The sequence below is a fragment of the Ambystoma mexicanum genome, chromosome 3q (genome assembly GCF_040938575.1).
Source record: "Ambystoma mexicanum isolate Mex_15411 chromosome 3q, UKY_AmexF1_1, whole genome shotgun sequence".
In the NCBI taxonomy this organism is placed as follows: domain Eukaryota; kingdom Metazoa; phylum Chordata; class Amphibia; order Caudata; family Ambystomatidae; genus Ambystoma; species Ambystoma mexicanum.
Genome location: NC_090926.1, coordinates 1,283,084,699 through 1,283,111,285, shown reverse-complemented (window position 1 = coordinate 1,283,111,285; position 26,587 = coordinate 1,283,084,699). Strand labels below are relative to the sequence as shown.

The following is a 26,587-nucleotide window of genomic DNA, read 5'->3' as shown; positions in this document are numbered from 1 at the left end:
AGACTACAAGACTGCCAATTCACGGTTAAGCACCAGCCCGGAAAGGAGGACAATCCAGCCGACTATCTCTCTCGGCACCCCACGGCATCCACGGTGTCTCAACCCTCCATCGCGGATGCGAACATTAACTACGTCATTCACCACCTACAGCCGCTACCCATAGGATGGGCAGAGATAACTGCTCAGTCGGAATCTGATCCCGCACTACGCATCATCAGACATTGCCTTCTAACAGACAAAAGGGCCCTCATGAGGCAGCAAGCAAAGGCAGAAGCGGACGAAGTCAAGGAAGAAGTTAAGGGACTACATCTAGTCCGGGACGAATTGACAGTGGTGGAAGGCATGGTACTGCTAAAAGGGTGCAAGGTCGTCATTCCGAGGGCACTCCGGGAAAGGACGATACACTTGGCCCATGAAGGACATCGTGGGATAGTGGCCACGAAACGGCTTCTCCGGCAGAAGGTGTGGTTCCCGCAGCTTGACAGCCTAGTAGAAACAATCATAGGAGGATGCCACATCTGTGCACAGGTAGCTCCGCCGCCACACCCAAATCCGCTACAAATGTCACCGCTTCCCACTAAAGTGTGGGAGGAACTGGCAGTGGACCTGTTCGGACCATTGAATGACGGCACGCACGTCGTGGTACTCATGGATGCACATTCGAGATACCCCGACGCCCAGATCGTGGACAGCAGCGCAACATCGAGTGTTATCCTTGCCCTCGACCGGATGCTGTCAGCGTACGGGATTCCCAAAGTGATAAAGTCAGACAACGGCCCCACTTTCATAAGTCACGAGTTTCAAAAGTTTGCACGATACATGGGATTCCAACACCAAAAGATAACTCCCCGATGGCCTCAGGCAAATGGCATGGTCGAAAGATTCATGACCAACATCAAGAGAACACTACAGATTGCCCACATCCAAAACAAACCGTTCGAGCAGGCTCTCAATCAACTGCTCAGGGAGTATCGTCACACACCACACAGCACCACCGGCATATGCCCGGCAGACCTGCTATTCCGGAGGCCAATCACCACAAGGCTACCAGAGGACCCAAGACCCAAGGGTATGACAAGCCTTGAACGAGAAGCAAGAGTCAACGACGAGAGGAATAAGGCGCAAATGAAGGAAGCAACGGACAGAAAGAGAAGGGCGAGAGAAAATCCTATGCAGACAGGCGATGAGGTATGGGTCAGACAACCCAAGCACAGGAAGGAAGAAGCGACATTCGCACCCGACCCCCTCATCATCACTCATAAGAAAGGAACAATGGTCACAGCACAAAGAAGCGACTGCACGTCGATAACCCGAAACAGCTCACAGTTCAAGCGGGTAAAGCCCCACCATGTAGAGCGGTGGGAATGGGACAGAGACAGTGACGGAAATGGCCGTTCAGAGGAACCATACCAAGGAGACGCCGAGGAGTCAGAAACAGAAAAGGACGGTGCAACCCCGGCCAGAGACTGCTCGACACCGTGCGGGGTGAGGCGCCCTCAGAGGAGTCGCATCAAGCCGCTCCGCCTGATAGAAGAAATGGGGTAAGGAGACAGGAGCACCCCTCATGTTAAAAAGGGGGGAGATGTCAGTCCACCCGCATCGTTATGCGTGGGCCGGCCGCCGTTGCGGCCGCTACGTAAAGGACGTCCAGGACGTGACGTCGGGTGAAGGGGAGGGGCGGGGGGGAAGTTCGGCAGTTGCCGCCTCATGTTAATAAAGGAAGGTTCTCTAGCACCCCGGCTCCCGCGTATTATTGCCGCGAGACGCGCGTGCACCTGCGACGCACCCGCAGTCCCAGGCCAGTCCCCGGCCTGACAGCGAGGATGATCTCTTCACAGAATAAAGTGTTCTTGGTAGTTCCAACGAATAGAAAGGTTGCCAGTCTCTCGGGTAATCCAAGGATGATGAAACTATGTACACACATGTAGGACTTCAAAGCTCCAGGGTTGGCTTCCTCTCCCCTAGACTTCTCCTTCTCTCTCTTCCTTAGTTTCTGAACCCCTTTATCCTCTTAGGCAAACGCCACAGGACAATTCCCAGGGATGCGTGTTTTGAATTCACAGGTCCTTATCATGCCAACCTGATAAAGTGTGCTATCGAGTGTAGGATTCCTTTTATGAGTTGCGGGGTCCTTAACCCACTCAACATCTCACATGGGTGCGGCACCCAGGCTCCCAATAGAGCTTGGTTCACTCTCCTGCCAGCCTAATGTCCTCTCAGGGGCTGTCTCTCTTTCACAGGGTGCCCAGATCCTTGCATGCTTCCTTAACTTATGAGCTTGCCTTTCAGATGGGTGCGTGCCCCACGCTTGGATTTCGTTATCATATCCGTTCAGTTCACTCTCCTGCCAAGCATACGATTCTATTCTCTTGGTGGTTCCCGGGGTCCCGAACCTCTTATACTTTCATTTCCATATGGGCGCCGGTCCAAGTCTCGCAAGGTCCCTTCAGGGTCCCAATATCTCAATTTACCCCCTTACTTCCCCAGATCTCCAACGCCCACTAGGGATCCCGCATACCTGTTTGCTTCTTCTCAGTAGATACCAGCATTTCCCTGGAAGCTGCATTGTTCCTTGAGGCTCCGGTAGCGTTCAGGTAAATGGTGGGGCTTGCAGCAGTTCTGCAGGCATTTACTCTCTGCCCGGCGTGTCCTTCCTCACAGGTGTTTCGCTGGAGCCTAGGATGCTCAGCGGTACGTCTCAGCAGCAGCACAAATAATCCTTCCAGCTCTCCTACCCCTTGGTTCACGGCTCCCCTTATAGCTTCTCTCTGCCCGCCCAGTGCACGGCTCCTGCAGTACCTCCTCGGAGGCTCGTTCGCACTCTGTCTCCCAGCTGAGCTGCTTTTGAACTTCTGAACTGGTTTGTTGTATTCGATCAGGCAAATTACATCTCATGAGAAACTAGACCATCACTCTGTTTCTCCCGAGTGATCATCAGACTCTCCGTCATCTTTTTCTTCACAGTACTCACTTTCAACTCAGATGCAGGATACTTAGTATTCTCTTGTATTTAAGATTTGTCAAGTATATTAAAGTGACTAGTCCAGCAACAGAGCATGTTTGCGCTAGAGATGGGGAGGAGGATTTGGTATTTGAGAAGAGGGTTGGATGAATTTAGGCAGGGGCATACTGCCTTCCCTGAGAATAGTTGTGCCCAATCCCATAGGGGGTTTCCATCCCCATGTGATCCTCCCCTGGTGCACCACCCCCCGGGGGACTATTGTACTGTGGACGTGCCGCCCTGGCCCCATGGGAAAGGTCCCCCTCCCCCCCAAGGGGAGAAGGGTTGACATCCTCAGGTTCGCCACCGTGTCTGTGTTGTGATTGCTTTCGGCACCACTTTCCGGACTCCTGCGATATAGTGTATTACTTGGTGTGGGAACTATAACTCCCACAAATCATTGCGCCCTGTGACGTATTAGTCGAAAGCAGGCGTCTGGTGCAGGTTGCTGTCTGTCTGTTTTTTCAGGTACTTTTTTTGGCTGTTCTATAAATCCTTTATCAAGCCTTCCCCTGCCAAGGCTAATCCTATTGGCCTTGTTGACAGCACGATGAAGAAACTTGAGCATAACTTTGCATCTTAAGCATCAAGTCCTCGCCTCACTTCTAGAAGCACCGGCAGCACTGTAGCATTGCCAGTTACTTATCTCACAATGTGATGACTAACATTGTTAGTATTAAGCAATCCACTGATAAATCACAATTACTATTTAAGACATCTCTCCCAAATGCACAAGACAAAACGGTGTCATATTGTGACTATTTCCGAGTCGGCACCCGGCCATCTGCATATTATAGACCCTGGTCCCCCCAACAGCTATTTGCTTGTGCCTGTTTCTGCTATGTCTATTGACTCTGAAGTCTCTGCAACTATTGCTGCTGTGTCATCTGCCGTGGCTGTCCAATGTAATATGTTGAACGTTTTTACATCTGTACCTCAAGTATCACTTTCACTTCAGAGACCAACAGTTACGCTAATTTGGTCTGTGCCGTCTTATCACTTATAATGCCTTACTACCAGTTACACCTAATGCCACTCAGATAGCTGGCCTTTTGTCTTTTACGCCAGGAAAAACCTCACTTAGTAAACTTGCTCACCCTGTATACCCTCCTATTTGAGCCACGCCTGGTCATTCGTTAAACATTCTACTGCGGTCGCCAACTTCATAGTCTGAAATAATATATGTGTTATGGCTATTACTGAAACTTGGCAACATTCTGCTGCCTTTCATGCTGCCACTCTGACTACTCCAGCTGGCTTCGATATCCTCCACGCTGCTCGTATTACGCACAAGGGGGTCGGTGTTGCTGTAATCTTTAAAGACACCCTTGATATACACAAAGTCCATTGCCACCCAATTGATGGCTGTGAATGTCTGCATATTAAACTGCGCATACATCACCATACTACCTATTTACTCCTGGTTTATCCACCTCCAGAACCAATGCAGCTTTTTGAGAATCAATTTCCATGTCTGCTGAACAATTTTCTTAAATCCTCCACCACTTCTACTATCATTCTCAGAGGATTCAACTATGAGGCACCTGACCGCCGCGATTCAAATGCTGCCTCTCTACTTCACATGTTCTCCTCGCTAAGATACCCGCAACAAGTGCACACACCTGCGGTGATGAATCTGCTAGGCGATCCTAGTTTCACATGACACCCATACACCTGTACAACATACCTGTATGGCTTATTGCAACATAGAGGAAGAAATCCCAGGTTTTTCCAACCAAATACCCTGTTTCGCCCCCCTCCCATTTAAGTACTAAGACGAGGAAGAGGGATGGAGTAATGAAGATGACTAGCGGCGGTAAGCCAATGGTGCGTTCTAGTATTTAGAAACTTTTGACTTATGTCGGGTAGTTTAAAACGGCTACAGCTGATAGCAATGGAGGAGAGTGGAAGAGACTAAGGCTGTCAGCAACCTGTGTGAACACCGACAAAGACGCCAGACACCAGAGTATTGTGAGCCGCACCATAGAGACTAAAAAGGACGGTGTGAGGAAGGACCGTGCCAAAAGCAGTCTGCTAACCGGGAGCATCAGAAACCGCCAGGAGCAAGAGAAACCAAAGCGAAGACAGACCGACTGAGAGGACGTATGCCTAGTCAGCGGACCGAGCGAGAAGCCAAAGAGGAATTGCAAGGACGACCAGAGTCGCCAGGTAAGCCCAGGGAGACAGAATGGGTTACCGGGGTGCCTGAGAGCGAATGCTGTGTTGTGCTGAAGACACGAGAGAAAGCCATTGAAAACAACAAAGGACTTGATGCAAATGAGAATATTGTGAAAGAAGGGTCGAGACCCAGTATTCCAAAAGAAGGAATAATGTGTATGTGAACATAGTTAAAAGTGAGACGAAAGCAGAAAACTTAAAAAGAGGAACTGTTATACATACAGACAGTGTTGAAAAGGGGTCAGCGACCCAAACCTTGAAAATTGGAAGCAAAGCAAATACAAACTTTATCATAAAGAGGTCATTGATCCAACGTTGGAAAGCTGTTGTGACGTGGATGAAAGAAAGAGTGAATAAAGAAGGATAAAGCCCTGGCAGGTCAGTGCATCCTGCAAACAAGGAGTATGAGACCCATACTGAGGAGGAGATAAGAAGTGAAGTGATACCCTGTGTGAGGGGTCAGCAAACATGCAAACAAAATGTGCAAGGTAAATCTTTTAAAGTTTAACTCAACAGAAAAGCGCACTAACTCAAACACATAACTTCAACAAAAAAACACTTCCTGTACTCAAGGGCTAGCTCCCTTCCCCTGGATTATTTCAGGCAAATTATTCACAATATTCTGTGTCAAAACCAGTCTCTTGCGGGCATTACAAAAGTCTCTTTTACCTAATACTCTCTTCCAGATGACAAAAGAAATGTTCCTTCCATGAGATTGAATTGGAAATGAGAACATTTCTTCCAGTCTCTCAGAATGATGAAACAAAGTATAATTTCTACAGTGTTGGTTTGGATAAGGTAATAGAAAGTCTTTACTACTTTTCATGATGGGAAAATAAATGTATTTTCCAGAATAGAGATTCAATTATGGCAAAAGGCAAGTCTTTTGAAAGTTTCTGGTTAACAAAATGTTCAAAGAAAACAAGAACTTAATATAACCAAGTCTCTTTTCAACATACCAATTCAAAGTGAGTCTCCCGGTACACTCTCTGCCAGGAAACTCATAAACTGAAAACTCTGTATATCCTAGTTTACTCTCCTGCCAGGAATATCTTTCTTTTGGCTCACTTAGATCGCGTGGTGTACTCTCCTGCCAGGTATCCTTGTACAACAATGTTTCACTACTTTATTTTTCACAATCAAAATATATATATATCTTTTTTTCCCTCCAAAATATATTTTAATAAGGTAAATGTACTTCAGAATTAATCATTTATCAACCAATAAAGCAAAGATGTGAATTTTCCCTCTTTTTTTCGTGTGGTATCTTCTCTCAAACAGCATTAAAGTGCATGAGTAGGATACTGTTTTAACTGCGTGGGCCAGAAACCAGTCCAGCAGTGCTCTGGCCAAAGGCTTGACCTGCCACATGCTTTCCAGAGGTTTGGATACCAGTTCTTCCACAGGAATCGTAAATGCTTGCAGCTTTCCCTTGCACATCAGGAGCAGATCGTTATGAGCCTTGAACACCCGACCTAGCTCATACTACAGATCCTTAATGGCATTGCTCTTTGAATCTAGAACATCCTCGAGCTTGCGTGTGACGGTGCTGAGTGCGTTGGGATCCAAGTTGGAAGCCGACAGGGCTTCACTGAGCTGTGCCTCCTTATTTTTCAATGTGTCATAGAGGGCCAGCAGTTTACGCGCAAGAAAATTTTTTTTTTTAACTTTGGTTTTATTAGCATTTTTGTAAATATAACAAACGGGCTCCATACATGTTCAAGAGCTGTACATATGACCGGCCCAACAAACCCCACCCCTCCCTCCCTCCCCCCACCCCAATGCACCCCCACACCCCTAACCGCTTAATCAAACCTGAACCGTAATGTTGGGAGACTTGGACTTTTCTTTTGTGTCCAGTGCTTGGTAATGAATGTGAACGTCGACAATCTTTTATGGCTGTGATTCGATCGCCTACCCCCGGGCCGTGGGCGCCCATTATGTCTTTGGTACTTCCCAGTCTTGTCCCACTGGGCCCCGCCTGGGCCTCCACTGGGCATCAGTGCACGTCCCATCCCCAGGACTGCTGCACCCCATACCAGTTTTCAAGGAATGAGCCAGAGTCATTGTTCACCATTGCCGTTAGCTTGTCCATTATGAACATATTTTTTAACTTCTTTAGCCAGTCCTCCTTTGAGGGGGTCTCCGGGCTCTTCCATTTCTGCGCCAGTGCCACCCTTCCCGCACTCAGCATTGTTTCCCACATTCTGGGGTACCTGTAAACATCCGAGGCCTCCGGCGGGAGACCCAACAACACCGTCAGAGGGTTCTGGGGGAGCAATTCCTCGGTGACATAAGCCATCCAGCCCCTGACCTTTTCCCAGTACGCCTGCACTTTTGGGCAATGCCACCACATGTGGCCCCTCGAGCCAGTCTGACCACACCCCCTCGGACACATAGGGGACACTCCCGTAAACATTTTTGATAATTTCACAGGGTCTCTGTGCCACCCCTGCAAAATGTGAAGTTGTGTTCCATGTCTGCTGTGAATAAGTTCCCGTGAAAAGCTATTCTGAATATTGTAGGGGAGGGGTGGTCCAAGGGACCCCCCCCTGACCTGCATCTCCACCCCAGGTGAGGGCCATGGCTCATCGGGCGTCCCCTCCTTACCACCAGGGCCCAGGTGGTGGATGGCTCACCTGCTGAAGACATTGCCCGCACGTATTAAATTTAGCTAGGCCTCAGAAACCATTTTTTGTCTGCTAGAGATGGTGTGAGCTCAGCGCGCTGTCGCGCGGCCCCACCTTCAGAAAGTTTCAGTCCTCCTTGTCTCCGCAGCACCATGGCAGATCCGCTGCAAGCCCGTTCCCACGAACAAGACGGGCATGATCTAGCGTAATACATTAACATTGTAACAGTTCACCTTCCGCAGTGTATCGCTGCTCCCACAATGACCCGGTCAGCAAGGCCTGGGCGATGGGAAGATCTGTAGAATGGGCATCTGCTGAAAGCAGACAGGTACCCGAATATGAATGTAAGAAACCACTTTTAACACATGCATCCTCTCCATACAACCACTCTTACTAAAAGAAACCTGTGAAATTGTGTAATTATCGTACATGACACCAGCCGTGAAGGACCCACACCCCTGCAGTGGTGTGCAAATGATAAAAGCATTTCCGGGGGATTATTCTTCATAAGTATCATCGAAAGCCCTACACCCCGCGGTCCCGCGCCACAACTGAACTGATGCTGCTAGGGTACACAAGAAAACGAATGTAACCATACCACGGGCACATGTGAAGAGTGTGCAAGAATGCACTCAAATGTGTTCAAATGTTTGTGATGTTTTTACCTAAAATCGGCAACACACGAGGGAGATACCTTTGTGAAATGCATGCAAGGCCATTCCCCCTCCCACCCTGCAAAGGCTGCCAAAGACATGAGAGCAGAGGCCCGCGCTGCGCTACTCCGCCTCCCCCAACCAGACTGGAGCCGCTTCAAAGATTTGTAGCCCCCTCTGCAGCACCCAAGGCCACGGCCCGCCACCTGCATTATTTACAGCACAGCAGTAAACCTCTGCCTGAACACCCACTTCCAAAGGCGCCCCCCTCGTAAACCCCATAACCCACCGGATCATCTTAGACCTATGGCCCTGTGCAATCAGGACACCCAACACTTTGACAACACACAGCGGCACATCCATAACAACTTCTAACAAGACAGAAAGACCTGTACCGCCCGTCCCAGGCCCTGAAGCTTAGCACCTTGACCTATGGCCCCGGTCAACAGGACTCTGGTAACCACGTCCTGACGTATTACCGCCAGACCCCTCACAAGGTACATTCCTCCTGTGTTGCGTTAACCTGTAGAATAACCTATTGGAAGATTTACTAAAGAAGATAATACTGAAATGACTGAATGACTGCGGTGTGCATGGCCTAGGGCAAATAAGTCAGGAAAGGACATTCATCTCTGACACTGGCCGCGATGGCACAACAACACCGCCCGGATGAACTCTGCCAACCTGCCAGGCCCTGCCCAACCCACGAGGCTGCCCAGTGACGTTCTCCAGCCACGGCCAACCACATTGTAGCAGCACCTATAGTTAGTCGTCGCCACCCAATCCCATTGAACTTGTGCCCCCTATAGTGTGTAGGTTTTTATGACTTTTTTGTAAATATATACGCCTGTCTTTGCTATTGTCAGACAGAGCGCTCTCGGAGTTTGCAGAGTTCTTTGCATGCCGTATTCTCATTGATAAACTCCCATTTAAGCTCACCCGCACTCTGTCTTGGCCTTATTCCCGATTTGGGAGAGTCCTTCATTGTCTCTCATTGTGGGGAGGATCGTGCTGGCTGGGGACGCATGCCTTCAATATCCGCGACCAGGCGTCCTCCGAGATCACCTCACCTGCCAGATCATTCCAGAATATGCGGAAACCCCGCCTTTCCACTAAATTTGCAGTGTTAAGGATTTTGTACATCCCGGAGACTGCTCCCTTCCTAGCGGTTGCTGTGTCATGTAATTTCTCAAAGGGGGTTAGCTGCCTCTTCAGGTTCTCGCCCTATGACTGGTCGCAAAGGATGCCCTTTAAGCGGAGATATTCGAATATGGATCGGGACCCCTGCCAGATGGCATCCCTCAGATCCTCATATGGTATGAATTCCCCCTCCTGGAACAACTGCCCCACCCATTCCAGACCCGAGTCGGACCAGGCCTGTTCCTTGGTGAACCCCCTGTTACCCAATCTGAGGGGGTGTCCCCAGAGTGAGGACATCGGAGATGGCCACGATGTTAGGTGCGCTGTCTGGGGGCCCTCCTTCCAGATTGCCCAGAGAACTCCCAGGGTGGGGTGGGTTTTGAGTCTATTCGGGATAAACCTGCGTGGGGCCCACAGGAGGTCTCGAACTTTGAGAGGGTGAGCATCCATATCCTCCAAGTAGGACCAATAAGTGCCCATCCCCTCCCTCATGTGCTCCAGGAGGACGCGCAGTTGGGCGGCGCAGAAATAAAGTTGGAAGTCAGGCAAGCCAAACCCACCCTCTTCTCTTGGTAGGGTCAGGACCGCCTTTGCGGTCCTCGGGGTCCTGCCCTGCCAAATAAACTCGCGGACCGCATTCTGTAGAGTCCTAAAAGTGTGGTCGGGGATGTTGGTTGGGAGAGAGGTGAAGAGATACAGCAGACGCGGCAGCACGTTCATCTTCACTGCCGTCATGCGGCCATACCAGGACAAAATCATTGAGCCCCACCTCCTGAGGTCCGCGGTAATTCCTGCCAAAATGGGGTCATAGTTGGTTGGAGCTAGTTTGGATAGATCCCTAGTGAGGAGGACGCCCAGGTAACGGATAGAGACCTTTCCCACTGTTATCCCATGAAGTGTACCCATGGGGTCTAGGCCCGGGTCCCTTGTTCTCATGGGGAGTAGAACAGATTTGGATGCATTAATCTTCAGCCCTGAGAAGTGCCCGAATGTGTCCACTAGGGACAGAAAGGGGGGGAGGGAGGAGCCGGGGTCCACCAGGTAAGCCAAGATGTCATCGGCGAACAGGGAAAGCTTAAATTCCACTTCGCCCATCTTAACCCCTTTGATATTCGGGTGTGATCTAACTGCTATGGCCAGGGGTTCCATTGTAAGGACATATATCAAGGGGGGCAGTGGGCATCCCTTTCTTGTGCCCCGTGAAAGGGGGAAGGGATCCGACAACTCTTGCTTTCGGAGCTCTATATAGTGCAGCCACCCATCCCCTTATATGTACACCAAAACCCATTTTCTGGAGGAGGAGTTCCATATATCTCCATTCGACCCTATCGAACGCCTTTTCCGAGTCCAGGGAGAGGACACTCGCTGCAAGGTCTGACTCCTGGGCGTGGTGGATCAAATCTATGGTTTTACGGATGTTATCTGAGCCCTGCCTACCCCTTATAAACCCTACCTGGTCCCCGTGGATCAGTTTCGGTAGTATCTTCTCCATCCGCCTCCCAATTACCTTGGCAAGAACCTTAACATTGATGTTTAGCAGGGATATCGGGCGGTAGGAGGAGCACTACGTGGGGTCCTTACCTTCCTTGGGCAGCACAACAATTATGGCCTCCATCATGGAGTCCGGAAGGGTCCCCCCCTCTAGTACCGCGTTGGAGACCTTCACTAAGTGTGGGGCTAGGGTTGAGCAAACCTTTTATAAAAATAGACTGTGAAGCCATCCTCTCCCGGGGAAGTGCCCGCCTTCATGCCGCTAATTGCATGTTCCACCTCGTCCTCGGTCACTGGGCCCTCTAACCCTGCCGCCATCTCCCCGGTCAGGGCCGGTATTTGTATTGAGTTCAGGAATCTCCTCGTCCCACCCATTGTATTCTGATGAGTAAAGTTTTTCGTAATATCTGCGGAAGGCCTCTCCTATGTGGGTAATGTCGTGGCCCATGGTCCCCTCCTCTTTCCTCACTGCCTTTACCATTCTATCTCTCTGTACCTCCCTCAGTTTCCAGGCCAGGATCCTATCTGCTTTATCCCCCTTTTCGTAGTATCTTTGCTTAACCAGTTGGAGACTTCGTTCTGTTTTGTACAGGGGAAGATCTTTTAACTGGAGCCTATAATCGGTCAGAGTGGTGAGCTGATCTTGAACCAAGGGACCTGCTGGAGGGCCCCCCGGCTGGAGTTGAGCTATTTTCTCCCTCAGGGATTTCTCCTGGGCATTCCTTACTCTTTTATTTTGGGCACCCATTTTGATAAGGAGGCCCCTTAGAGTTGCCTTGAAGGCATCCCATAGGGAGTGCGGACCTAACTCCCAATTGTCATTAAATTTGAAAAATTCCGTTATGGCCTCTAGCACCTCCTGAGCGCGGACCTCGTCCTTCAACAGGGAGTTGTTGCATTTCCATCTACCTCTGCTGTCGCTTAGCCAGCCCCTTGCAATGGTGGTTATGACCAAATCGTGGTCTGACCAGGGGACGGGGTCGACCCTGTGACCGGTAACGAATGGGTGCAGGGTCTCGTCCACTAAGATGTAATCTATTCTGGAGAAAGAAGAGTGGATGGTAGAATAATATGTGAAGGAGGCGGCTCCCGTCCTAGGGGTCGGGATCGTGTCCACCAGGCCCAGCTCTGAGTTAACCCTTTGGAATATCCGGGCCATGATCTCATCCGTTGACCTGGATAACTGAGGGCCAACGCGTTTCCTGTCCTGGGTTGGGTCCATGACCATGTTGAAATCTCCCCCCACCACCAACCCACCCCGGACAAAGAGCTTGTGTTTCTCCCCCACCTCCTCATAGAACTGGGCTTGGCCCTCATTTGGACCGTATATCACTGCCAGGGTGAGTGGGGCTCCCTGCAGGGTCCCTTGTACCAACAAGTACCGGCCTTCAGGGTATTTCAGTATTTCGGCTTTATCGAAGCCAACATTCCTCGCCAGGAGGATTTCTTTCCCTCGTGCCCAGTGAGTCTCTTGTAAGAAAAGGAGGTCAAGGCTGGCCCTCCTGAATTCCCTACAGACCAGGGACCTCTTTGTGGGGGTGTTTAGGCCCTGTACATTGAGAGAGCCCACTCCCAGGGCCAGCAGACTTTCAGCCATTTTCTAGAATCACTTCTCTCCTTGTCGACATACCTTCACTACCCTTTTCTGCGTGCTCTGTGGTTGTAACTGGTGCTCCCCCCCTCCTCCCTCCCCGCCCCCCTGGGTGGGCCTGAAACTATTCCCCAACTGCCCCCCAATCCCTGTCCAAAACTGAACAACCCCAACATTCGTGTGTCCCCCTCCCCCCTCCCCGGCGTCCAGCCAATTAGTTCTGCCCTCGCTGGCTATGGCCGAACCACCAGCCTGCCCACCTCGGCCAGGCCATCTGTGTAAAGCTCATCGCCTTGAGCCCGCCCTTCCCCCTTGTCGCATTGTCCCCCCCCTGGCCTCCTTATACTTGCTGTTCATGGGGACGCTGTGAGTGGTAGAACTTCCGAGACATCACTACACCATTCCAGATCCTGACAGGTCGCCCCCGTCCTCAGCCCTCAGAGTTGTTCCGCTCCCCATCTTTTGCTGGCGACAGTGTATTCAATTTCCTGAATTTCCCTGCGCTCGTTTTCCTTCTCCTGTCTCCCGATGGGCCGGGGCCACTTGGTCTGCCCGTCTCCGGACCCGATGGGCCCCTCCGGGGGTTCGAGTCCGCTATGTAGTCTTGGATGGCTACTCTTATGTCGTCTTCCGTAATCAGAGTCGACCTCTGGCCCATATATTCAAAGGTCAGGGAGAAGGGGTAGCCCCATCTGTATCGCACCCCTTTCTCTTTAAGCAGTTGCGTTAGGGGGTGGCCCATTCTGCGTTTGGCCAACGTGTAGGCCGAGAGATCCTGGTAAATTGAGATCTGGGCATTATTGTAAGTGATCTGCCGGGCTTTTCTGGCCTCCTCCAGCACTTTTGTTTTCTCGGAGTAGTAGTGGAACCGGACCAGGAACGACCGGGGCCCCCCTGCTCTGCCCCCTGCCCTGTGCATTCTGTCAAATGTGAGTTCCGTCGTCATCTCTTCCGCAAACCGGAGGGTGATGATGTCTCTCACTGTGCGGGTGATGTCTCTCTCCGTTTCACCGTCCGATTCCGGGACCCCAAAGATCCTGAGGTTGTTCCTCCGTTCCCTATTTTCAAAGTCGTCCATCTGCCTGGGCCGCTCCTCGTCTCTCTTCTCCAGGGCTGCTAGCCGCATGTCTGTTTGTAGTTTGTGGGACACGGCCGAGGATTGGTTGGTCTCCACCTATAGTAATCTGTCCTCGACCTTGTCCACCCTCTGGTCAATTTTTTCGAGTTTCTGAGCAATATCTGAACGCATGTCCCTGATCTCCTGCAGGATCGACGTGAAACCCTTTTCCATTGCTGCTGTGGAGGGCGCCAGGCCCTCTGGCTGGGCCATCTCGCTCCTAAAAGTCGTGACTTTGCTGTTACTCGCGGCCTCCTGAAAGCGAAATTCCTGTAGTGTTTGCCGCCAGTTCATCTGGTCACCCCGAGTCCCCCTCCGTCGGGACCACCGCGGTCCGTAGGCCCCTCTGTGGACAGCCGGTAGTCTTCCCACAGGGGGGGCAGTGAAGAAGAGAAGCGGGTAAGGGGGGGACCGGGGCGGGCCTCCCCCACCTGCCCCTAATGTGACTCTGCAGCTGCGAGGGGGTAACGGTGTTGGGCGGGCACACGCCCCGCCGTCGCCGGGCGGGGGCCTTGCACCCCTTCCAGTCTCACTGTGGCAGCTGGGTTTCCCGACGGAGCAGGTCACTGGATCCGTCCGGCCTGGCCCAGGGGGGCTGCCTTCCTCAATGTCTCCCGTGGGGGAGGGAATGGACTGATGTGGCCGGGTCTCCCCCTGGTCAGAGGGTCCGGTCACTCCGCTTCCCCGTCTTCACCCAGTACTGGCAGATCCCTCCACTCCCGAGGGCGGCCTGTTCGCGCCTCCCACTCCTATTCTTCCGCTGGGATCCTGTGCCGGGGTGCTGGGCCCTCTGTGGTGCCGCCCGCCTTGACTTTTTCAGGAATGTTCAGGGCCTAGGAACGACCCGTCCCAATAAATGGGGGCTCCACTGCTCCAGTCCCCCTATCCCCTACTCCCCTATGGCCTCTGGGCAGTGTGTTCCAGCCTGGGCGGGGGAGGGGGGGCGGGGGCTCGCCTTGCGCTCCGGGTTTGTGCTCTCGGTCCGCCGGGGGCCGCTCCTCCCGCGGGTGCAGGGGGCCGGTCGAGGAGCGGGGGCGGCGCGCCCGGTGTCTCCTCGCGGCCTCGGTGAAACGTCTCCGCTCCTCTGGAGCCGCGGATGCCCAGGCCTCGTCTTCCTTTTCCGCTCGCGTGTGTTGGGGCCCGTACTCAGGCACCACGAGGCTCCCGAAGATCGCTCTTTCGAGCCTGGGGCGCTCGGGGGGTTCACAACGCCGAGTCGCCCCGTTAAGTTCGCCTGGGGGGGTCGGGGGGCTCAATCCTCCAAATCAGCCCGGCCTCAGTGGGAGCTGCACGCTCAGGCTGCCATTGCCTGTGCGCCCCCTGGTGGCCTCCAGAAGATTTTTTAAGGCAGTCTTTTGCTGCATGTCCTAAATGGCTTTAGTTTAGTTTAGTTTGTTTATTTATAAAGCGCATCCGAACCCTCAGGTAAATGGGCGCATAATCATGTGTACAGCAGGGTTACATATCGTTCCACGCACATCATAGTACAACAGACAGAGCGTACATTGGTCCAAGCTCTGAATATTTACATACAGGAGTAAAATATACCGAGAACAGTATGTACAGAGAATATGCAAAGAGAAAAAACAAGTTACAGTGGCTAATGCGGACCGGGTTACAGGTTGGTCCTGACTATGCTGTAGGTAGAGTGAACATTACTACAGGTGGGGAGCGGCAGCTAACAGGTCATGACGGTGAGAGTCTGGATGTTCAGGCTGCTAGAAGCCATGATTTTACCATGGTTCTGAATGGCCAGAATGCGGCTTCCTATCTAATTGTAGTGGGGAGGATGTTCCAACATTGTGCTGCGAGCACTGGAAAACTGGAGCCCCCTGCTGTTTTTAGGTTATAATTAGGGATCTTTAGTTGGTGTAGGTAAGGTGTTCTGGTGGGTCTAATGGGGCAGTGTCTAGAGAATTTGTCAGAAAGGTACGGTGGGGCAGTGTGTGATAGGCACTTGTGGGTGAACACCAGTGTTCATAGCTTGATTCTGTCACGGATCGGGAGCCAGTGGACTTCTTTTCTAACTGTGGACATGTGCGCCTTGCGCGGGAGGTTGAGGGCACATCTTAGTGCATTATTTTGCAGAATCTGGAGTCTGTTCAAGTTTTTAGTGGTGGTGCCTAAGTAGAGTGTGTTGCAATAGGCTAATTTAGACAATATCAGCGCTCTAGATAGGGTGAGGCAGCTAGAGGTGGAGAGAAAAGGCCTACAGGCATTGATCAATTTATTGGTGTATGAGGTAGCTGAGATGGTAGAGTTTATATGTTTCTTTAGTGATAGGGTAGAGTCGAGGTATACACCTAGTGTTTTAACCTCTTTGGAGACTTTTATGATGTTACCATCAATGGTAAAGGAATGGTCCAGTTTGTTGAGGCGAGCCTGGGAGCCTACGATAAGCAATTCTGTCTTATCGTCGTTAAGGCAAAGACTGTGTGTGGCCATCCAGGCTTGGATTTCTAAATAGATATCATTAAGCTTTGCAACATCTTCTTCATAGCTTCCAGTGAGCGGGATGAGGACCTGGGTGTCGTCGGCATAATTAATGTAGCTGACACCCAGATCGTCAAGACGGTCAAACAGGAGCTTTGTGAAGATGTTGTAAAGTGTGGGAGAAATGCAAGAGCCTTGGGGCACTCCACATGTGATTGGGATGGTGTCCGCAGCCGCAGTGGGGGGCAAAGACTCTAGTTGACCTGTCAGACAGAAATGACTGGATCCACTTAGTGGCATTCTGAGAGAATGCAGCAGCCGAGGAGAGGTGTTGAGTGAGGACCTGGTGGTCAACCAGGTCAAAGGCAGCGGAGAGATCCAACAAGAGCAAGATGGCCAGTTTGCCCTTGTCTTTGGCGTCATCCATTTGGATTTTTAGATCCAAGAGGGCAGTTTCAGTCCCGTGCCTTGGTCTGAAGCCGGATTGTCGCAGGCCTAGGAGGTTGTTTTCTTCCAAATGTTGTTGTATTTGGAGATAGGCTACCCTGTCCAAGATTTTGAGAAGAAATGGGACAGTGGTGATGGGCCTGTAATTTGTGGGGGTGTTGGGATCTAGGTTAGGTTTTTTGAGCAGGGGTAGGACCCACGCTTCTTTAAGGTTGTTGGGGACCACTGAGTTTTTGAAGGAGGAGTTGATCAGAGAGTGTCATGCGTGAACCAACGCGCAGCGGTCCACGCAACTTTGGTCCCGCTAACGCAGTAAGAGAACATTCAAATCGAAGCACTACTCGCCACAGTGAATGGAGATTGCCATGGAAACTACGGGATACGTTGCTAAGGAAGCGCAACGTTCGTTTGGGATCACGGCATTGATCAGGTGACCTGGACTATTTAAACCACGCCTCCACGTTGTTCAGTGCTTCTGATCGAGCTTTCTTTGGCGTTCGGTTTTTGGCCTGTTTTCTTGTTCTGGTTTAATATACGTTCCTGACCCGGCTTTCTGACTCGACTACTCTTTTGGATCATCCTTGCCTGCTTTGAACACTTTGGTCTTCTTGGTAACGAACTCTTGCTTTTGTCCCTTGATTACGTCTGGCCTTTTCCTTCTGTTCCTGTTCTTGTCCGCTTGGATTTACGAACCGGTTTGTACTTGGCAACACTCTGGTTTTCCGTCTGTTGTTTGCACTTGGTAAAGACATTATCTCACCTCCACGTTTTAGAGACTAACTTAACCATTGGACTCCGTGGGACAGCCGCCGCTGCACCGTGGGACAGCCGCCGCTGCACCGTGGGACAGCCGCCGCTGCACCGTGGGACAGCCTCCGCTGCACCGTGGGACAGCCGCCGCTGCACCGTGAGAGAGCCGTCGCTGCACCGTGGGAGAGCCGCTGCAGTACCGCGGAACAGCCTCCGCTCTGACTAGGAAGAAGGTCTCACCTGGTAAACTTTCTCCATTATTATAAGCAAGATACGGTTCTTGTTGCTTATTGTCACTCTTCATTTGATCCCAGGGTTATAGGCTCACATTGTTTTTTCCTTCTTTCAGAACATCTATTGGGTTTCCTTTTATCCATTGTGAAGTCTCTAAACATTAGTCAGGTTAGTTTGGAGTAACTCTAGAGAAATCATTTCTGTACCCATTTTCAGTTGTTCTAATCATATCAATCTTGTTTATTTTCTACAGCCACGAGGTCTCGATGGGAATCCAATCTTCCAGTCAATAGATTGCTTTGTATGTTTATTTGCACATTCAAAGTGATATATTAGCAGGAAGAATTCTTCTTCTACACTACAGGGCCAAGTCCAAGAGGAAGAATTCTAACATAATCAGAAGCCTTATTAAATGAATCCCAACGAGACCCTGGCTAATCTTCTTCAATTAGTGGCAGATCTCAGAACCGACATGGCTACTGCGCATGCCACCACTCAACAACAGATCTTAGAACTACAAACCGCCATACAACCTGTACCCCAAGTAGCACCAGTTATGCCTAATGCTCCAGTCATCGAATCCGCACAGGCAGAAGCCGGCCCGGTGTATATTACATCCCAATTCCCTCTGGCCCCGCCAGAAAGATTTCATGGAGATCCAAGACAATTTAGGACCTTCTTGAATCAGTGTCGCCTCCATTATTTATGTCGACCGGGTTCATTTCCTGATTCTGCCACTAAAGCTGCATTTTTGTTGTCACACCTTGGTGGTACTGCCGCAGCGTGGGCTAATCCTCTTTTGGAGGCAGGCAGTCCTTTATTGTTTGATTGCGATGCATTGATGGAAGCCATGGGTAAGGTGTTTGACACCCGATACAAAACTCAAGTTGTGGAATTAGAATTATTGAATCTACAACAAGGTGATTTGACGCTTCTGGCCTATTTAGCCAAATTTAATCAATTGGCTGCTGAGACAGGGTGGCCTGATGATAAAAAGGCATCACTCTTCTACAAGGGATTATCGGATTCTTTGAAAGACATACTGGCTATGGTACCCGTGGTTCCAGTAACCTTTCCTGAACTACTTGAGCTAGTTCTGCAGATTGATGCTCGTAAAGCTGCTAGAAAAGGGGAGAAGAGGGGTATTGCTTCTAATCTTCAACCTGTTCCTACCCCAGTTACGACTGCGCCTGAACCAATGCAGATAGGAGCAGCTACACGAGGTCCTCTTACTCAAGAAGAGATAGAACATAGAAAGAAAAACAACTTGTGTTTTTATTGTGGTTCTCCAGAACACTTACTAAAAGCATGTACCAAGAAACCTACCAAGAAACAGGGAAACTTGAGAGCTCGGCAATGAGAGGAGTCCGATTGCCGAGCATTCATGTTTCTAAGGACTCCACAATCAATCAACCAGTAGCCGCTCCAGTGATATTCCGGTTACCTCAAGGGCAGATCGTTCATGCCACCGCCATTCTGGATTCTGGTGCTACCGGAAACTATATAGATACCTCTTATGCGGAAAGCTTGGGGTTATCCGTTCTTAAGAAAGAGAACCCTGTAATGGTCAATGCGGTTGATGGTTCTACCTTGATATCGGGTATGGTGGTTCAGCAAACCGAAGATCTGATAATGGAAACTATTCAAGGACATTCCGAACACATATATTTTGATCTAATCACTGCTCCGCAGTTCAGGCTTATTCTAGGAATACCATGGCTTCGACTGCATAATCCATCCATTGACTGGCACGCAGGCGCTATTGAGTTCTTATCAGAATACTGTGAGACCAAGTGTCATGATAGGAAGACTCTTATAAACAATCCTTGCCTTCCATTGATGGATACAGCCACTACTATCGGAGCCATAGTATCAGGGGAATTGCCCATGGAATATTCCGGCTTTCAGGATGTGTTCGATGAAGGGGGTGGTACTGTTTTACCCCCTCACAGACCATATGATTGCCCCATTGATTTGGTTCCTGGGGCTAAGATCCCATCAGGAAGGATCTACTCCCTAACCCACAAGGAAGATGTCATTCTTAAAGAATATATTGATCAGGCTCTTAAATCAGGTTTCATTTGTCCTTCACGTTCACCTGCAGCCTCCCCATTATTTTTTGTACCCAAGAAGGAGGGAGACCTCCGCCCATGTATAGACTATAGGGCCCTTAACGCCATCACGGTGCGTAACCAGTATCCCATACCACTTATTTCTGTACTCTTGGATCAGTTGGGATCATCCGTAATCTTTACAAAATTGGATCTCCGTGGGGCTTACAATTTAGTAAGAATCCGTAGCGGAGACGAATGGAAAACAGCCTTCAAAACCAAGTACGGCTTATTTGAATATAGAGTCATGCCATTTGGGCTCTCTAATGCACCCGCTACTTTTCAATACTTCATTAACGACGTCTTCCATGACATGATGGACCAATTTGTAGTGATTTATCTGGATGATATCTTAATCTATTCTGCATCTTATGATCTCCACGTGGTTCATGTTGCTCGTGTTCTTCAGAGGCTACGTGATAACTGTTTGTATGCAAAATTAGAGAAATGTATCTTTCATGCTACAGAAGTCGAGTTCTTGGGGTATGAGATATCCGGTAAAGGTGTACAAATGAGTACCTCTAAGGTCAAGGTAGTTTTAGACTGGCCAGTACCCACGACGTTGAAGGCATTACAGTCATTTTTAGGCTTTGCTAATTTTTACAGGAGATTCATCAAAGATTTCTCATCATTGGTTGCTCCATTGACCGCGTTGACTAGCAGCAAAGTAGCATTCCTTTGGGATAGAGTTTGTGATCGAGCTTTTCAAAGTCTTAAATCGGCGTTTACCAGTGCACCGGTACTACAACACCCAAATCCTGAATTACCATTTGTGGTAGAAGCTGATGCATCTAACATTGCTCTTGGTGCCATTCTGTCTCAAGTATGTCCGGAAACCGGAGGGTTGCATCCAGTGGCCTTCCATTCAAGAAAACTCACCCCTTATGAAAGGAATTATACTATCACAGAAAGGGAGTTGATAGCAGTACGTGACTCGTTTTTGACTTGGCGACATCATTTACTGGGGTCAGCCTTTCCAATTCAGGTATTCACTGATCATAAAAATCTGGTAGCCTTACAATCCGTAAAGTGCTCCACAGCCCGACATGCTAGGTGGCATGAGTTCTTTTCCATGTTTGATTTCACCATTACATATCGACCCGGTTCCTTGCACACTAAAGCAGATGCACTCTCACGTTTACATGGGGATTCATCTCCCCCTAGATCAGACGGTCCACTTCTTTTACCACATCAGGTGATTTGTGGGTGTACGCTCCAGTCTTCTCTCTGTACTAACTTACGTGAATGGGTAAAGACCCATCCCACAGACGTTACGGAACTTAACCTCAACATTGTAGAGGGTTTACCCCATATCAACGGTTTATTGTTCCTTCCGGATGAGGGTAGCAGGAAGAAAGCTATCCAATGGTGTCATGATGCCAAGTTGGCTGCTCACCCGGGTAACAAGAAGACCGTTGATCTTCTACAACGTTGGTGCTGGTGGCCCTCTATGTTAAAGGATGTGGCCGTTCATATAGCTCATTGTTATATATGCGCCCAGTGCAAGACCTCCAGTTCCAAACCTGTTGGACTTCTACAGACCATGCCGATTCCAGATTATCCTTGGTACATGATTTCAATGGATTTTGTGGTCGAATTGCCCCCGGTCTGTGGTTATGACACCATATGGGTGGTCATCGACTATTTCACCAAGATGGCTCTGTTTGTACCTTCTCGAGGTGTTCCTTCTGCCCCACAGTTGGCTGATCTATTTCTCAGGAAAGTCTTTCGTCGTTTTGGGCTACCGTCTGTTATCATCACGGATAGAGGTTCCCAATTCACTTCTCATTTCTGGAAATCGCTCACTGCCTCTTTTGGCATCAATGATAGATATTCCACTGCTTACCATCCTCAAACAGACGGACAGACGGAACGTCTCAACTCCACCATGGAACAATATCTCCGTTGCCTTACGCACCAGTATCAAGACAATTGGTTGTCATTACTCCCTATGGCGGAATTCGCCTATAACAACTCTTTGCATACATCGACGCATTCCTCACCATTTTTTGCTATGTTCGGCAGGCATCCTAGATCGTTACCTGCTTCTCCTGTCCTGCCCACACGCCATCCGGCGGCATCGTCCTGCATTCAACACATGTGTTTAGTGCATCGACGGGTGAAAGAACATCTGGAGACGGCGCAGATTAACACTAAGAGGTTCGCAGATGCTCATCGTTCTCCGGCTCCCGCTTACATAGTAGGCAATAAGGTATGGTTGTCCACCAAGAATCTGCGGATACCTGGAGGGAGGAAGTTTCTTCCACGTTTTATAGGACCTTATGTTGTTACGGCTGTGATTAATCCTGTGGTAGTGCGTTTGTCTTTACCTGCAAAGTGGAAAGTGCATCCGGTGTTTCATGTTTCCCTTGTCAAACCTTTTCTACCGGATACTGCCCTTCCTTCTCGTCCTCCTCCAATCATGGTACAAGGGGAAGAGGAGTACGTGGTGCTTAGGATTTTGGATACCAAGGTTTCCAAAGGGGTCAGGATGTATTATGTGGATTGGGAGGGTTATGGTCCGGAAGAGAGGACCTGGGAGCCTGTCCAGAACATTCATGCTCCCCGTTTGATCTCCGATTTTTGGGCCTCAAGGAAACGGGGTCGTTCTTTAGGGAAGGGTACTGTCATGCGTGAACCAACGCGCAGCGGTCCACGCAACTTTGGTCCCGCTAACGCAGTAAGAGAACATTCAAATCGAAGCACTACTCGCCACAGTGAATGGAGATTGCCATGGAAACTACGTGATACGTTGCTAAGGAAGCGCAACGTTCGTTTGGGATCACGGCATTGATCAGGTGACCTGGACTATTTAAACCACGCCTCCACGTTGTTCAGTGCTTCTGATCGAGCTTTCTTTGGCGTTCGGTTTTTGGCCTGTTTTCTTGTTCTGGTTTAATATACGTTCCTGACCCGGCTTTCTGACTCGACTACTCTTTTGGATCATCCTTGCCTGCTTTGAACACTTTGGTCTTCTTGGTAACGAACTCTTGCTTTTGTCCCTTGATTACGTCTGGCCTTTTCCTTCTGTTCCTGTTCTTGTCCGCTTGGATTTACGACCCGGTTTGTACTTGGCAACACTCTGGTTTTCCGTCTGTTGTTTGCACTTGGTAAAGACATTATCTCACCTCCACGTTTTAGAGACTAACTTAACCATTGGACTCCGTGGGACAGCCGCCGCTGCACCGTGGGACAGCCGCCGCTGCACCGTGGGACAGCCGCCGCTGCACCGTGGGACAGCCTCCGCTGCACCGTGGGACAGCCGCCGCTGCACCGTGGGAGAGCCGTCGCTGCACCGTGGGAGAGCCGCTGCAGTACCGCGGAACAGCCTCCGCTCTGCCTAGGAAGAAGGTCTCACCTGGTAAACTTTCTCCATTATTATAAGCAAGATACGGTTCTTGTTGCTTATTGTCACTCTTCATTTGATCCCAGGGTTATAGGCTCACATTGTTTTTTCCTTCTTTCAGAACATCTATTGGGTTTCCTTTTATCCATTGTGAAGTCTCTAAACATTAGTCAGGTTAGTTTGGAGTAACTCTAGAGAAATCATTTCTGTACCCATTTTCAGTTGTTCTAATCATATCAATCTTGTTTATTTTCTACAGCCACGAGGTCTCGATGGGAATCCAATCTTCCAGTCAATAGATTGCTTTGTATGTTTATTTGCACATTCAAAGTGATATATTAGCAGGAAGAATTCTTCTTCTACACTACAGGGCCAAGTCCAAGAGGAAGAATTCTAACAGAGAGGTGATGAGAGGGGCTAACTCATTAGCACCATCTTTGATGACGAATGCTGGGCAAATGTCACCTTTGCAGTTGGATGGTTTGAGGCTGGCGATTATCTTGATTACTTCCTCTTCTGTGACTGGTGAGAAGTGGAAAGATGGGCAGATAGGGGTAGTGTGGTTAATTCTGCTGCTGGGGTTCTGCTTAGAGGCAAGGCTAGCTTTTTTTGCTTCTATCTTGGTTTGTAGGAGGGCAATTTTGTTAGCGAGGGCAAGCTGGATATTGTTACACCAGGCCTTGTCTTTGATGCAGTCCTCTGTAGGGGGCAATCATGATTCAAGTTCTCTTAGTATAGAGAATAGTTCTTTGGTGCCAGATTTGGCATTTTGTATTCTCAAATTATAGGTCTCTTTCTTAGCATTTAAGATGGCAGATTTGTAGGTGGAGGCAGCTGAAGCAAATTTGTCTTTAGTGGAGAGAGAACGAGCTTTTCTCCAGCTGGTTTCTGCAGTTCTTTTAATATTGCGGAGAGCTTTTAATTCTGCTGAGAACCATTTGTTGGAATGGGCAATAGGTTAGGCTTTTCGTTGTTTGAAAGGAGCTATCTGATTGAGGGCTAGTTCTAACGTATTGTTATATAGGTCTATTATGGCTGCTGGGTTGTTTTTTTGCGTGGGTAGATTAGCTGCACTGATAGGCGCGAGAAGAGGTTTGAGGTTCTCTATAGTGATGTTGCGGTTGTTTCTGGAGATTATTTGAGGTAACTTTGTGAGTCGTGTGGTAGATGGTAGGGATCTGGGTAAAGAGAAGGTAATGAGATGATGGTCAGTCCAAGCACAGGGAGTGATGTCAGTCAGTGAAAGGTTGCAATTGGCATCTGCAAGCCAATCCAAGGATCTTCCTTTTGTGTGTGTAGGTTGATTAATGTGTTGGGTGAAGCCTAGATGAGTAATCGTGTCATTTAGTACATTTCATTTAGAGTTCGTCCCTCTCAGATTGCCCTTTACTGAATCTTTGCTCCGGTACTTCATGTTCCCATTGCAGGTCCTTCAGTTCCTTATCTGTAACCTTCAAGCGTGCTTTTGTACTAGCTAAGGATGCTTCATCCCGGCCGTAGTTGGACATTTGCTTCTGAAGCTCACACGACTCCTCCCGGGCCTCCCGGGCCTTCTGCAGCGGGTTTCCTTTTCCATGCAGTCCTCTTTCTTCTTCATATCCTCCATCTGCTCTTTGCGTGAGTTGATGAGGGCCAGGTTACTCAGGGTTATATCATTGTCGTAGTTCCTGACGTCACTGAAAGCTTTTTCATGGTTCCTCATCAGCGCAGTGATTTGACCATTGGACCATGTCAGGGAATTGCACCACATTCGTCTTTTCCATTTAATTCTATTAAGTCGCAGCTTTTATATGGATACAACAGGGAAGAGTCATACCCCTTTCGAGGATTGAAAAGAAAGTCACAAATACCCTGGCGGGAGAGTACACCAGGGGTAGACGGTGGACAAAGCGTGAGAAATTGAACATTGTTAAGAAACTGCATGCTTGAAGGAAACTCAAAGGAAGTTTCATGCCCTTTGGAACACAGTTACATTGTGAGAAAGAGCCACTTTTGAACGTCCAGAAGGATTCTTGGAGAAGGGAGATCCATTTCCTGGCAGAAGCCTTTATTACTTTAATATTCTGCTCCTTAAACCTTTATGGTAAGAGCTTTCGAAACAAGCTGCAAGTATATAGCTTACCAGAACATCCCTATACACATTGGGCCTCATTATGAGTTTGCCGGTCCAGAAACAAGGGTGCCGGTAAGCTCACTGGCACCCTTGTTTCTGGACCGGCAAACTATGTGACTGCCTGCCGTGGCCGCTGTGCCCAACAGGTCTGACCTTGCCGGGCGCAGCCGCCATGGTTGGCAGACCGGTCACGGATACACCGGCATCGTTAGCAACGGTGCCAGAGCTTCCGTGTCCCCACTCCCATAGAGTCCTATGGGTCCCTATGGGAATGGGGACTTACATTTTACCGGCGCCTGACTTCTCGAGCCCCCAGAGTTGTAATCTCCCGGTGGCATCGGGAAGTCAGGCACCGTTAAAATATACCCAGTCCGGCGGCAACCCGCCGGTAGCACCGGCAGGGTTACCGCCAAACTCGTAATGAGGCCCATTATATGGAGTTTAGAGTGTGAGGGCCAGATCAGGGTTTTTGGACACAGGACAAAGGACGCTCTTTTATTTAACATCCTACCACAGACGGTCCTGAGGTTTATAGAGGCAGGGAATCCCTCTTAGTTTTACGGGTAGGTAGGATTTCCCCCAACCCTTCTTCCTATTTTCTGGAAGTAAATGTCTATAGGAAAACAAATGGTGTCCGTAGTGACGGGCACTCCCGTCCCCTGCCCACCTTTTCTGCTGAACAAATTAGCCCAGAGCATTTCAAATACATGTAAAGTACATTTAGACATGAGTTATGGGTTAAAATTATTGGTAATGGTGTAGAAAATGATGTTCTGAGAAACTTAGATTTTTAAATTTTCCCTTTATATCCATATATATACGATGCACAATGCGTTTCGGGAATCACTCCCTTCATCAGGTGCAATCGGTGCTCCATTATACAATATGAAGAGAGTGTAAAGGTTGGTTTACCTCCTCTGCATCCAAGTCTTTATAAACATTTTCTTTAGTGACATCTAGTTTTCTATTATTTGTTGGTGTGCTATTGTACCATCTGTACACAATAGTAAATGTCTATAGGCATCAGTTAATATGCCACTGTGTCCGGGTCTAGGTCCGGATCCCTTAACAGTACTCATAATGAAGGCAACATCCCTTACTGGGTTCTCACTCCGAATGTTCTCCTCTCTACTCCTGTCTCTGATCCTTGTCCTTGGTTCCTCCATCTTTCCATTATATCTGACATATTTATTCGTTTTAGATGCTTCCCGCCCACAAAAAACGATATAAGTTGTTTCCAGTCGTAATATTAAGAACATCATGAGGTCCTCCTTTAACTCTACTATTCAACCATTCCTGCATCAATTACCAGGTTTGAGTGATGTATTCGATCTGGTTAATTTATGCAATAC

General features: G+C 49.3%; 1 protein-coding gene and 1 pseudogene across 1 annotated transcript in view; both read right to left on the bottom strand.

Moving 5' to 3' along the window:
* The window catches only part of LOC138447881 (mitochondrial adenyl nucleotide antiporter SLC25A23-like), a 538,577-nt gene that overhangs the window by 152,844 nt on the left and 359,146 nt on the right, over window positions 1-26,587 (bottom strand). The gene's annotated exons all lie outside the window — the stretch shown is intronic.
* LOC138582714 (dynein regulatory complex subunit 4-like) lies at window positions 6,489-24,872 on the bottom strand (annotated as a pseudogene).